Source organism: Cherax quadricarinatus, chromosome 32, assembly GCF_038502225.1.
Source record: "Cherax quadricarinatus isolate ZL_2023a chromosome 32, ASM3850222v1, whole genome shotgun sequence".
In the NCBI taxonomy this organism is placed as follows: domain Eukaryota; kingdom Metazoa; phylum Arthropoda; class Malacostraca; order Decapoda; family Parastacidae; genus Cherax; species Cherax quadricarinatus.
In genome coordinates this window covers 19,427,568-19,438,890 of record NC_091323.1, presented here as the reverse complement: position 1 = coordinate 19,438,890, position 11,323 = coordinate 19,427,568, and the positions used below count along the sequence as shown (strand labels likewise).

The window sequence follows — 11,323 nt, the reverse complement described above, 5'->3', positions numbered from 1 at the left end:
TTGTACACGTGTCTCATTCATCAAGGTGTTGTACATGTCTCATTCATCAAGGTGTTGTACATGTCTCATTCATCAAGGTGTTGTACATGTCTCATTCATCAAGGTGTTGTACATGTCTCATTCATCAAGGTGTTGTACATGTGTCTCATTCATCAAGGTGTTGTACATGTCTCATTCATCAAGGTGTTGTACACGTGTCTCATTCATCAAGGTGTTGTACACGTGTCTCATTCATCAAGGTGTTGTACACGTGTCTCATTCATCAAGGTGGTGTACACGTGTCTCATTCATCAAGGTGGTGTACATGTGTCTCATTCATCAAGGTGGTGTACATGTGTCTCATTCATCAAGGTGGTGTACATGTGTCTCATTCATCAAGGTGTTGTACATGTGTCTCATTCATCAAGGTGTACATGTGTCTCATTCATCAAGGTGTTGTACATGTGTCTCATTCATCAAGGTGTTGTACATGTGTCTCATTCATCAAGGTGGTGTACATGTGTCTCATTCATCAAGGTGGTGTACATGTCTCATTCATCAAGGTGGTGTACATGTCTCATTCAAGGTGGTGTACATGTCTCATTCATCAAGGTGTTGTACATGTCTCATTCATCAAGGTGGTGTACATGTCTCATTCATCAAGGTGGTGTACACGTGTCTCATTCATCAAGGTGTTGTACATGTCTCATTCATCAAGGTGTTGTACATGTCTCATTCATCAAGGTGGTGTACACGTGTCTCATTCATCAAGGTTGTGTACACGTGTCTCATTCATCAAGGTGGTGTACACGTGTCTCATTCATCAAGGTGGTGTACATGTGTCTCATTCATCAAGGTGGTGTACATGTCTCATTCATCAAGGTGGTGTACATGTCTCATTCATCAAGGTGGTGTACATGTGTCTCATTCATCAAGGTGGTGTACATGTCTCATTCATCAAGGTGGTGTACATGTGTCTCATTCATCAAGGTGGTGTACATGTGTCTCATTCATCAAGGTGGTGTACATGTCTCATTCATCAAGGTGGTGTACATGTCTCATTCATCAAGGTGGTGTACATGTGTCTCATTCATCACCGTGTTCGTATTGTGTATTATTAACGTAATGACACGGATCGGTGAAAAGTGAGAGACCATTTATACACAAAAATTAAAAAAATCTATTTTCCTGCTTGAAAAGTTTAGATATGTATATTTTTGGCGTCAGTGAGGTCTGTTACCGAGGTGGATATATGCAGTACACTTGTCTTTATCTGCGTTTTATTTGTCCAAGTTGCTTCACACTGCATACATCTGTATATATACACACAGCAGTGGTATTCGGAACACACACTCAGAGAGGCACAGAAAAGGAAACAGGGACACGAGGAAAAAGAAATAAACAGTGAGAAGGTAAAATGGAGACGATAAAGAATAAGTAGGGAGACGATAAGAAGGGAAGCACTTGGGTAAAGAGAGCACGACCTTTTGCCTCACCCTGAGTTCTTGGCATGGTTCATCAGAGTTATGTGACGTAGTGTTATGACGTTACCTCCCTCTCTCTCTCTCTCTCTCTCTCTCTCTCTCTCTCTCTCTCTCTCTCTCTCTCTCTCTCTCTCTCTCTCTCTCTCTCTCCTCTCTCTCCTCTCTCTCCTCTCTCCTCTCTCTCTCTCTCTCCTCTCTCTCTCTCTCTCTCTCTCTCTCTCTCTCCTCTCTCTCTCTCTCTCTCTCTCTCTCTCTCTCTCTCTCTCTCTCTCTCTCTCTCTCTCTCTCTCTCTCTCTCTCTCTCTCTTCCCCCCAATAAACGACCATGTATAAAAGATTTTGGTATCCAAAATTTGATGACGATAGCAGCAAAATGATATTGATAAATTGTTAGGATAACTTCAAAGTGGTAATGATCACAGAAATGATGAGCAAGACACATGTGCAACAATTAGACATCTTTATTCCGAAACGCTTCGTCTACACAGTTGGCTTCTTCAGTCGAGTACAGAAAAGTTGGCAGAAACAGTAGAGATGTTAAGACAATGTAATCAGTCCATCACCCTTGAAGACTTAGTTTTGAGGTGGTCAGTCCCTCAGCCTGGAGAAGAGTATTGTCTGGAACAGATTGTTTCAGACTATGGAACACTTCAGAACTGCGTCTTCTATTGTGATGGACTGACTACATCGTCTTCACATCTCTACTGTTTCTGCCAACTTTTCTGTACTCGACTGAAGAAGCCAACTGTGTAGGCGAAACGTTTCGGAATAAAAATGCTTAACTGTTGCACATGTGTCTTACTTACCAACCTGTCGGTATTGTATGCCATTTTGATATTCAGAGAATTGATACTGATACCGGTGAACCCACACGAAGACAGTGAAACAGAAGGTGAACCCACACGAAGACAGTGAAACAGAAGGTGAACCCACACGAAGACAGTGAAACAGAAGGTGAACCCACACGAAGGCAGTGAAACAGAAGGTGAACCCTCACGAAGACAGTGAAACAGAAGGTGAACCCTCACGAAGACAGTGAAACAGAAGGTGAACCCTCACGGTTGAAATATAGTGTTTGCTACTACCAACCCGTTTCATTCTTCAAGGTGTCCACTTATATTGTTGACGGGGCGTTTATTGCATTTTTGTATTTATCAACGCACCCAGTCGCCAAATAGAATTTTCTTTTACCAGTGAAATGGTAATAAGCTCATAGAATGTTGTATTGGGTCTAAAATATTTGGAAGAAAATTTTATGGGCACTCTGATTGTATTGTTTAAGATTGAGACGGCATGAAAGGAGCCCCAGTTGTGAGTAAATCTGGAGATCCATCTAGCAGGATCAGACAACACTTAACTTGTTATCAGGTTTCATGCCACAAGCCCAGTAATTAAAAATAGAGTATATGACATTTCGGTCCACCCTGGACTATTATCAGGCAGCTCGCTTTAATTCTTTGTGTAGATAATATGATTGACAGCCTTTTTTTCGGCTTAGTTGCTGGTTATCTTAAATGCAGGGACGAAAAAATATAAATTTAATTCATTGTATTTGCGACCGACAATTTAATGGGATTTTTAACTGCTTCTGGTTACTTTAACTTTGTGTGATACTAATTATGTGTGTGTTTATGCAAGTAGTTTTCTATTTGATAATTATGACTAAATTTCTTAGCAGACTTATCAGAGGTCTCGATCTAGCTTAATAATAAAGATAATGGTTTTAATCGTATTAACGGGTTCTAACCTCCTTACTGTAAAACGAAGTTTTTTGCTGCTTTAACCTTGATATATATCTACCCATTTCTTCTTACAGTAAGTTGGGCACATGTGAAGCGCGAGTTTAAAACGTGTGTAGCGCGGTCAGAGCGTACGTAGCGCGTGTTCAGCGCACGTGTAGATATCCTACATAACCGAGTGAGGGTGGCCATAACCTGAGGATTATTATGGAGTAGAGAGGAGGGTTCTATGGCTGGCCAGTGCCAACAAGGAAGGGGTGGCACCTTAGTGAGTATTTTGAGCAGGTAGCGCTCACAGTGTTCAGTCCCTGCCTTTACCCTCCGACCTGTGCATCTCTTAAATCTCGCGCACGTGTGCTGTACAATGTGGTACCGGTAGGTGACAGGACCTCGTGGCAGCATCGAGAGTGATGGTGGTAATGGTAGTGGACACTAGTGGGGTAGCAGCGGTAGTGGTGGCAGCATGGAGCACAACCAGGGCTGGTTGTGGCGGTAGTGGAGTACACTAGTGGGGTAGCAGCGGTAGTGGTGGCAGCATGGAGCACAACCAGGGCTGGTTGTGGCGGTAGTGGAGTACACTAGTGGGGTAGCAGCGGTAGTGGTGGCAGCATGGAGCACAACCAGGGCTGGTTGTGGCGGTAGTGGAGTACACTAGTGGGGTAGCAGCGGTAGTGGTGGCAGCATGGAGCACAACCAGGGCTGGTTGTGGTGGTAGTGGAGGACACTAGTGGAGTAGCAGCAGTAGTGGTGGCAGCATGGAGCACAACCAGGGCTGGTTGTGGTGGTAGTGGAGTACACTAGTGGGGTAGCAGCGGTAGTGGTGGCAGCATGGAGCACAACCAGGGCTGGTTGTGGTAGTAGTAGTGGCGATAGTGTGAGGGGTCCTGGGGTAGTGGTAGCAACATACTAGCAGTGTGGTGGGTGGCAGAGGGTAGTGGTGCTGTGTGAAGGGTTCTTAAGGGATGAGGTGAAGGTACTTATGATGGTAGAAAGGCCTTACATGGTGATAGCAATAATGATGTGTTGAGGGTCCATAAAATTCTGAATGAAGGTGGTGGTGGCAGTGTGGAGAGCCCTGAGGGAGCGTGGGTAATGGTGGTGGCAGCGTGGAGAGCCCTGAGGGAGCGTGGGTAACGGTGGTGGTGGTGGTGGTGGCGGCATTGAGGAAAGCCCTGAGGGAGTGTGGGTAGTGGTGGTGGCAGCGTGGAGAGCCCTGAAGGGGCGGTGGTGGCAGCGTGTACAGCCCTGAAGGGATGGTGGCGGCGGCAACGTGGAGAGCCCTGAGGGGCTCTGGGCAGTGGTGATGGCAACATGGAGAGCCGTGAGGGGGGAAGGGTGATGGAAGTGAGTTGAAACGTGGAGAGCCCTGAGGTGGGGATGGCAGTGGTGGTGGCAGCGTGGAGAGCCCTGAGGTGGGGATGGCAGTGGTGGTGGCAGCGTGGAGAGCCCTGAGGTGGGGATGGCAATGGTGGTGGCAGCGTGGAGAGCCCTGAGGTGGCGATGGCAGTGGTGGTGGCAGCGTGGAGAGCCCTGAGGTGGGGATGGCAGTGGTGGTGGCGGCAGCGTGGAGAGCCCTGAGGTGGGGATGGCAGTGGTGGTGGCAGCGTGGAGAGCCCTGAGGTGGGGATGGCAGTGGTGGTGGCAGCGTGGAGAGCCCTGTGGTGGGGATGGCAGTGGTGGTGGCGGCAGCGTGGAGAGCCCTGAGGTGGGGATGGCAGTGGTGGTGGCAGCGTGGAGAGCCCTGTGGGGGGATGGCAGTGGTGGTGGCAGCGTGGAGAGCCCTGAGGTGGGGATGGCAGTGGTGGTGGCAGCGTGGAGAGTCTTGAGGGGGTGTGGGCAGGCAGTGGTGGTGGCAGCGTGGAGAGTCGTGAGGGGGTGTGGGCAGGCAGTGGTGGTGGCAGCATGGAGAGTCTTGAGGGGGTGTGGGCAGGCAGTGGTGGTGGCAGCGTGGAGAGTCTTGAGGGGGTGTGGGCAGGCAGTGGTGGTGGCAGCGTGGAGAGTCGTGAGGGGGTGTGGGCAGGCAGTGGTGGTGGTGGTGGTGGTGGCGGCGGCGGCGGCAGCGTGGAGAGTCTTGAGGGGGTGTGGGCAGGCAGTGGTGGTGGCAGCGTGGAGAGTCTTGAGGGGGTGTGGGCAGGCAGTGGTGGTGGCAGCGTGGAGAGTCGTCAGGGGGTGTGGGCAGGCAGTGGTGGTGGCAGCGTGGAGAGTCTTGAGGGGGTGTGGGCAGGCAGTGGTGGTGGCAGCGTGGAGAGTCTTGAGGGGGTGTGGGCAGGCAGTGGTGGTGGCAGCGTGGAGAGTCTTGAGGGGGTGTGGGCAGGCAGTGGTGGTGGCAGCGTGGAGAGTCTTGAGGGGGTGTGGGCAGGCAGTGGTGGTGGCAGCGTGGAGAGTCTTGAGGGGGTGTGGGCAGGCAGTGGTGGTGGCAGCGTGGAGAGTCTTGAGGGGGTGTGGGCAGGCAGTGGTGGTGGCAGCGTGGAGAGTCTTGAGGGGGTGTGGGCAGGCAGTGGTGGTGGCAGCGTGGAGAGTCTTGAGGGGGTGTGGGCAGGCAGTGGTGGTGGCAGCGTGGAGAGTCTTGAGGGGGGTGTGGGCAGGCAGTGGTGGTGGCAGCGTGGAGAGTCGTGAGGGGGTGTGGGCAGACAGTGGTGGTGGCAGCGTGGAGAGTCTTGAGGGGGTGTGGGCAGGCAGTGGTGGTGGCAGCGTGGAGTGTCTTGAGGGGGTGTGGGCAGGCAGTGGTGGTGGCAACGTGGAGAGTCGTGAGGGGGTGTGGGCAGACAGTGGTGGTGGCAGCGTGGAGAGCCGTGAGGGGGTGTGAGCAGACAGTGGTGGTGGTGGTGGTGGCGGCGGCGGCAGCTTGGAGAGTCGTGAGGGGGTGTGGGCAGACAGTGGTGGTGGCAGCGTGGAGAGCCGTGAAGGGGTGTGAGCAGACAGTGGTGGTGGCGGCAGCGTGGAGAGTCGTGGGGGGGTGTGGGCAGACAGTGGTGGTGGCAGCGTGGAGAGTCGTGAGGGGGTGTGGGCAGGAAGCGGTGGCAGCATGGAGAGTCGTGAGGGGGTGTGGGCAGTGGTGGTAGCAGCGTGTAGTTGTGAGCGGGTGTAGGCAGTCAGTGGTGGTGGCAGCGTGGAGAGTCGTGAGGGGGTGTGGGCAGACAGTGGTCGTGGCGGCAGCGTGGAGAGTCGTGAGGGGGTGTGGGCAGACAGTGGTGGTGGCAGCGTGGAGAGTCGTGAGGGGGTGTGGGCAGTGGTTGTGGCAGGGTGGAGAGTCGTGAGGGGGGTCTGGGAAGACAGTGGTGGTGGCAGGGTGGAGAGTCGTGAGGGGGTGTGGGAAGACAGTGGTGGTGGCAGGGTGGAGAGTCGTGAGGGGGTGTGGGCAGACAGTGGTGGTGGCAGGGTGGAGAGTCGTGAGGGGGTGTGGGTAGACAGTGGTGGTGGCTGGGTGGAGCGTCGTGAGGGGGGTGTGGTCAGACAGTGGTGGTGGCAGGGTGGAGAGTCGTGAGGGGGTGTGGGCAGACAGTGGTGGTGGCAGGGTGGAGAGTCGTGAGGGGGTGTGGGCAGACAGTGGTGGTGGCGGCGGCAGGGTGGAGAGTCGTGAGGGGGGTGTGGTCAGACAGTGGTGGTGGCAGGGTGGAGAGTCGTGAGGGGGTGTGGGAAGACAGTGGTGGTGGCGGCGGCAGGGTGGAGAGTCGTGAGGGGGTGTGGGAAGACAGTGGTGGTGGCAGGGTGGAGAGTCGTGAGGGGGTGTGGGCAGACAGTGGTGGTGGCGGCGGCAGGGTGGAGAGTCGTGAGGGGGTGTGGGTAGACTGGTGGTGGTGGCAGGGTGGAGAGTCGTGAGGGGGTGTGGGTGACAGTGGTGGTGGCAGCGTGGAGAGTCGTGAGGGAGTGTGGGCAGACAGTGGTGGTGGCAGCGTGGAGAGTCGTGAGGGGGTGTGGGTAGACAGTGGTGGCAGGGTGGAGAGTCGTGAGGGGGTGTGGGTAGACAGTGGTGGTGGCAGCGTGGAGAGTCGTGAGGGGGTGTGGGCAGACAGTGGTGGTGGTGGCAGGGTGGCGAGTCGTGAGGGGGTGTGGGCAGACAGTGGTGGTGGCAGCGTGGAGAGTCGTGAGGGGGTGTGGGCAGACAGTGGTGGTGGCAGCGTGGAGAGTCGTGAGGGGGTGTGGGCAGACAGTGGTGGTGGCAGCGTGGAGAGTCGTGAGGGGTGTGGGCAGTGGTGGTGGCAGCGTGGAGAGTCGTGAGGGGGTGTGGGCAGACAGTGGTGGTGGCAGCGTGGAGAGTCGTGAGGGTGTGTGGGCAGACAGTGGTGGTGGCAGCGTGGAGAGTCGTGAGGGGGTGTGGGCAGTGGTGGTGGCAGCGTGGAGAGTCGTGAGGGGGTGTGGGCAGACAGTGGTGGTGGCAGCGTGGAGAGTCGTGAGGGGGTGTGGGCAGTGGTGGTGGCAGCGTGGAGAGTCGTGAGGGGGTGTGGGCAGACAGTGGTGGTGGCAGCGTGGAGAGTCGTGAGGGGGTGTGGGCAGACAGTGGTGGTGACAGCGTGGAGAGTCGTGAGGGGATGTGGGCAGACAGTGGTGGTGGCAGCAGCGTGGAGAGTCGTGAGGGGATGTGGGCAGACAGTGGTGGTGGCAGCGTGGAGAGTCGTGAGGGGGTGTGGGCAGACAGTGGTGGTGGTGGTGGTGGCGGCGGCGGCGGCAGCAGCAGCAGTGTAGGGTATCATTGACAGGTAATAGTAGTTGCGATAATGTTGCTCTTATTGTTATTTGTTGAAATGTTCTTGCTGTTTAATGTTGTTGTTGGAGTGTTATAGAGAAATTATAGCTCTATCAAGTTAAGGTTTACTAGTAGTCGTATTGGGTAATTGGACAATTTATATAAATTGCCCAAGCACTGTACGAGTGTCATTAATTCAGAAGTGGTTATGACAAGTGTGTTTTCCACCTCTTTCTACTACCACCCATCAACATTTGTTTGACCTATTAATACCATTATAGTTCTCTTGTTACACTCCTTTTCCTTCATCCAATTTTAACGTTTTTTTCTTATTATTCCTTTTTCACCTTAACCTTCCTTTATATATATAATCATTACTTCGTTTTTTACTCCCCGCTCCGCTTTACCTTTATCCTTCAATACCCATGTCAGTTTAATCCTGTTCTTTCGCATTTTGTGTAATCCTATTCCTTTATTCTCAGATCTCTGACTGCTCATTTCTTGCTGCTGCTGCTTTCGCTGCTGCTGCTGCTGCTGCTGCTGCTGCTTTCGCTGCTGCTGCAGCTTTCGCTGCTTATACATTCGATGCTGTTGCTAGTGGTACTTTGTTGCTGCTTCTGGCACTTTTGCTGCTTCTGCTGTTTCTGGTGGTGCCTTTGTCTCCTGTTGCTGTTTTTTCCTTCTCCCTCCTCTCTAAACAAATAAAACATGATATGAAAAATGTCCTGCCTCCCACATGGGCGTGCGCGAGACACCCGAGACGCCTTATGTTTGAGGAGAGAACACGTCGTAAACTCTGGCGAGAAGGACCCCTCGTCACATTATGGCATCAGGTACAGCGCCCTCTTGCTTCCGCACTTACGAGTGGTTTGAGAGACTTGCTTTTTTTTTCCCCTAATCTTACCTATGCTAGTTTGGTTTGTTTTTATCTGTTTTTGAAACTTATCACAACGACCGTCTCTCCCAAGACGAGGTGACCCAAAGAAAAAACACGTTCACCATTACTCTTCTTGTCATATTATTATTGGTATGCATTACCGACAAATTGATGAATATAAAGCAGGGTACATCTCGGGGTATCTTTATTGGCGACGGTATTTATCGATATAAACCTTGCAAGTTGATACCGAGCAATCACTAAGACATATCTATTAGAGAACAATTGTCTCTCGGGGCCTTCAAGGTCCCAGGACCGAATAGTTTTCTAACAAGTATATCCTAGTGTTTGCTCACCTCTCTTTTTAAATAAAGCTACCTAAGTGTTGCACAAGTCATATTAACTCACAAGTGAGTTTCAGTAAGTTCACGCACATCACACTTCAGATGATAAACTGAATCACAACATTGCACTTATGTTTTATTATGCAAATTATTTATTCGTTATCTGTTAATGCGGAAGTGTTTATTCCTACCGTTCACAGTTGAACTGGAAACTTACAAGGGTGGAGTGAGTTATAAAAGTAACTTGAACCTGACACCATATAAGCATGACACCTCACTAACACAGTTTTCTACCCTCAATAAATATTCACCCTAATTTGATCAAATCTGATCTCCCATTCCTCTGGCAATGCAAACCTTCACTATGGGTTTATCGGTTCCCCATATGAATATATTAATAATCATTAAATCTGCATAAGGTGCAGACTGATGTAGTACTGGTCACGGAAGGTTGAAATTATCAGCGTGACCCAAGTCTTGCATTAACCATACCTTTGGGAATTTTAAGGCACAAATGATATATATTCAGAAGTCAAGAAGTATTATGAATCGTACTTTGTACTCCCGTATTACTCAAGCCTCATCACTTGTAAGTTAGTGAGTTAATTATGGTTTATACTGAAATGTCAAGGTTGAGTCGCAGGTATATTTGTATTTGGGAACGACAGAGAAACTAACACACTACACAGCACCAGCTGATCCAAGAGACTATCAGGTTGTCTTTATCTTATTAGTTGTGTGTTGACGCTTCCTCCTTCTGATGTGCAGTCTGCTGTTACCTCTGATGTGCAGTGTCTGTTGTTACCTTCTGATGTGCAGAGTCTGCTGTTACCTTTGATGTGCAGTGTCTGTTGTTACCTAATGAGTAGAGCCTGCTGTTACATTCTGACGAGCAGTGTCTGCTGTTACATTCTGATGTGCAGTATGTGCAGTGCCTGCTGTTACCTTCTGATGTGCAGTGTCTGCTGTTACCTTCTGATGTGCAGTGTCTGCTGTTACCTTCTGATGTGCAGTGTCTGCTGTTACCTTCTGATGTGCAGTGTCTGCTGTTACCTTCTGATGTGCAGTGTCTGCTGTTACCTTCTGATGTGCAGTGTCTGCTGTTACCTTCTGATGTGCAGTGTCTGCTGTTACCTTCTGATGTGCAGAGTCTGCTGTTACCTTCTGACGTGCAGAGTCTGCTGTTACCTTCTGACATGCAATGTCTGCTGTTACCTTTTGATGTGCAGTGTCTGCTGTTACCTTCTGATGTGCAGTGTCTGCTGTTACCTTCTGATGTGCAGTGTCTGCTGTTACCTTCTGACGTGCAGAGTCTGCTGTTACCTTCTGACATGCAGTGCCTGCTGTTACCTTCTGACATGCAGTGCCTGCTGTTACCTTCTGATGTGCAGTGTCTGCTGTTTCCTTCTGATGTGCAGTGTCTGCTGTTACCTTCTGACATGCAATGTCTGCTGTTAACTTCTGATGTGCAGTGTCTGCTGTTAATGTGCAGTGTCTGCTGTTACCTTCTGATGTGCAGTGTCTGCTGTTACCTTCTGACGTGCAGAGTCTGCTGTTACCTTCTGACGTGCAGAGTCTGCTGTTACCTTCTGACGTGCAGAGTCTGCTGTTACCTTCTGATGTGCAGAGTCTGCTGTTACCTTCTGATGTGCAGTGTCTGCTGTTACCTTCTGATGTGCAGTGTCTGCTGTTACCTTCTGATGTGCAGTGTCTGCTGTTACCTTCTGATGTGCAGTGTCTGCTGTTACCTTCTGATGTGCAGTGTCTGCTGTTACCTTCTGATGTGCAGTGTCTGCTGTTACCTTCTGATGTGCAGTGTCTGCTGTTACCTTTTGATGTGCAGTGTCTGCTGTTACCTTTTGATGTGCAGTGTCTGCTGTTACCTTTTGATGTGCAGTGTCTGCTGTTACCTTCTGATGTGCAGTGTCTGCTGTTACCTTCTGATGTGCAGTGTCTGCTGTTACCTTTTGATGTGCAGTGTCTGCTGTTACCTTTTGATGTGCAGTGTCTGCTGTTACCTTCTGATGTGCAGTGTCTGCTGTTACCTATCAGTCATTCACGATCGGTAATTGTAAACACCACACACGATGACAGAGCTAGATGTAAACACCACACACTGACAGAGCTAGATGTAAACCAAACTCACTGTGGGCGAGTGCTAGACGTTTACTCATTGTCCAAGAAGGTTAGTTCATACCGGAGTGTGTTTATTTTCC

The 11,323-nt window shown here is 50.8% G+C and overlaps 1 protein-coding gene across 8 annotated transcripts in view; it reads left to right on the top strand.

Moving 5' to 3' along the window:
• Window positions 1-11,323, top strand: part of LOC128690315 (ATP-sensitive inward rectifier potassium channel 12) — a 569,607-nt gene that overhangs the window by 364,550 nt on the left and 193,734 nt on the right. The window lies entirely within an intron of this gene.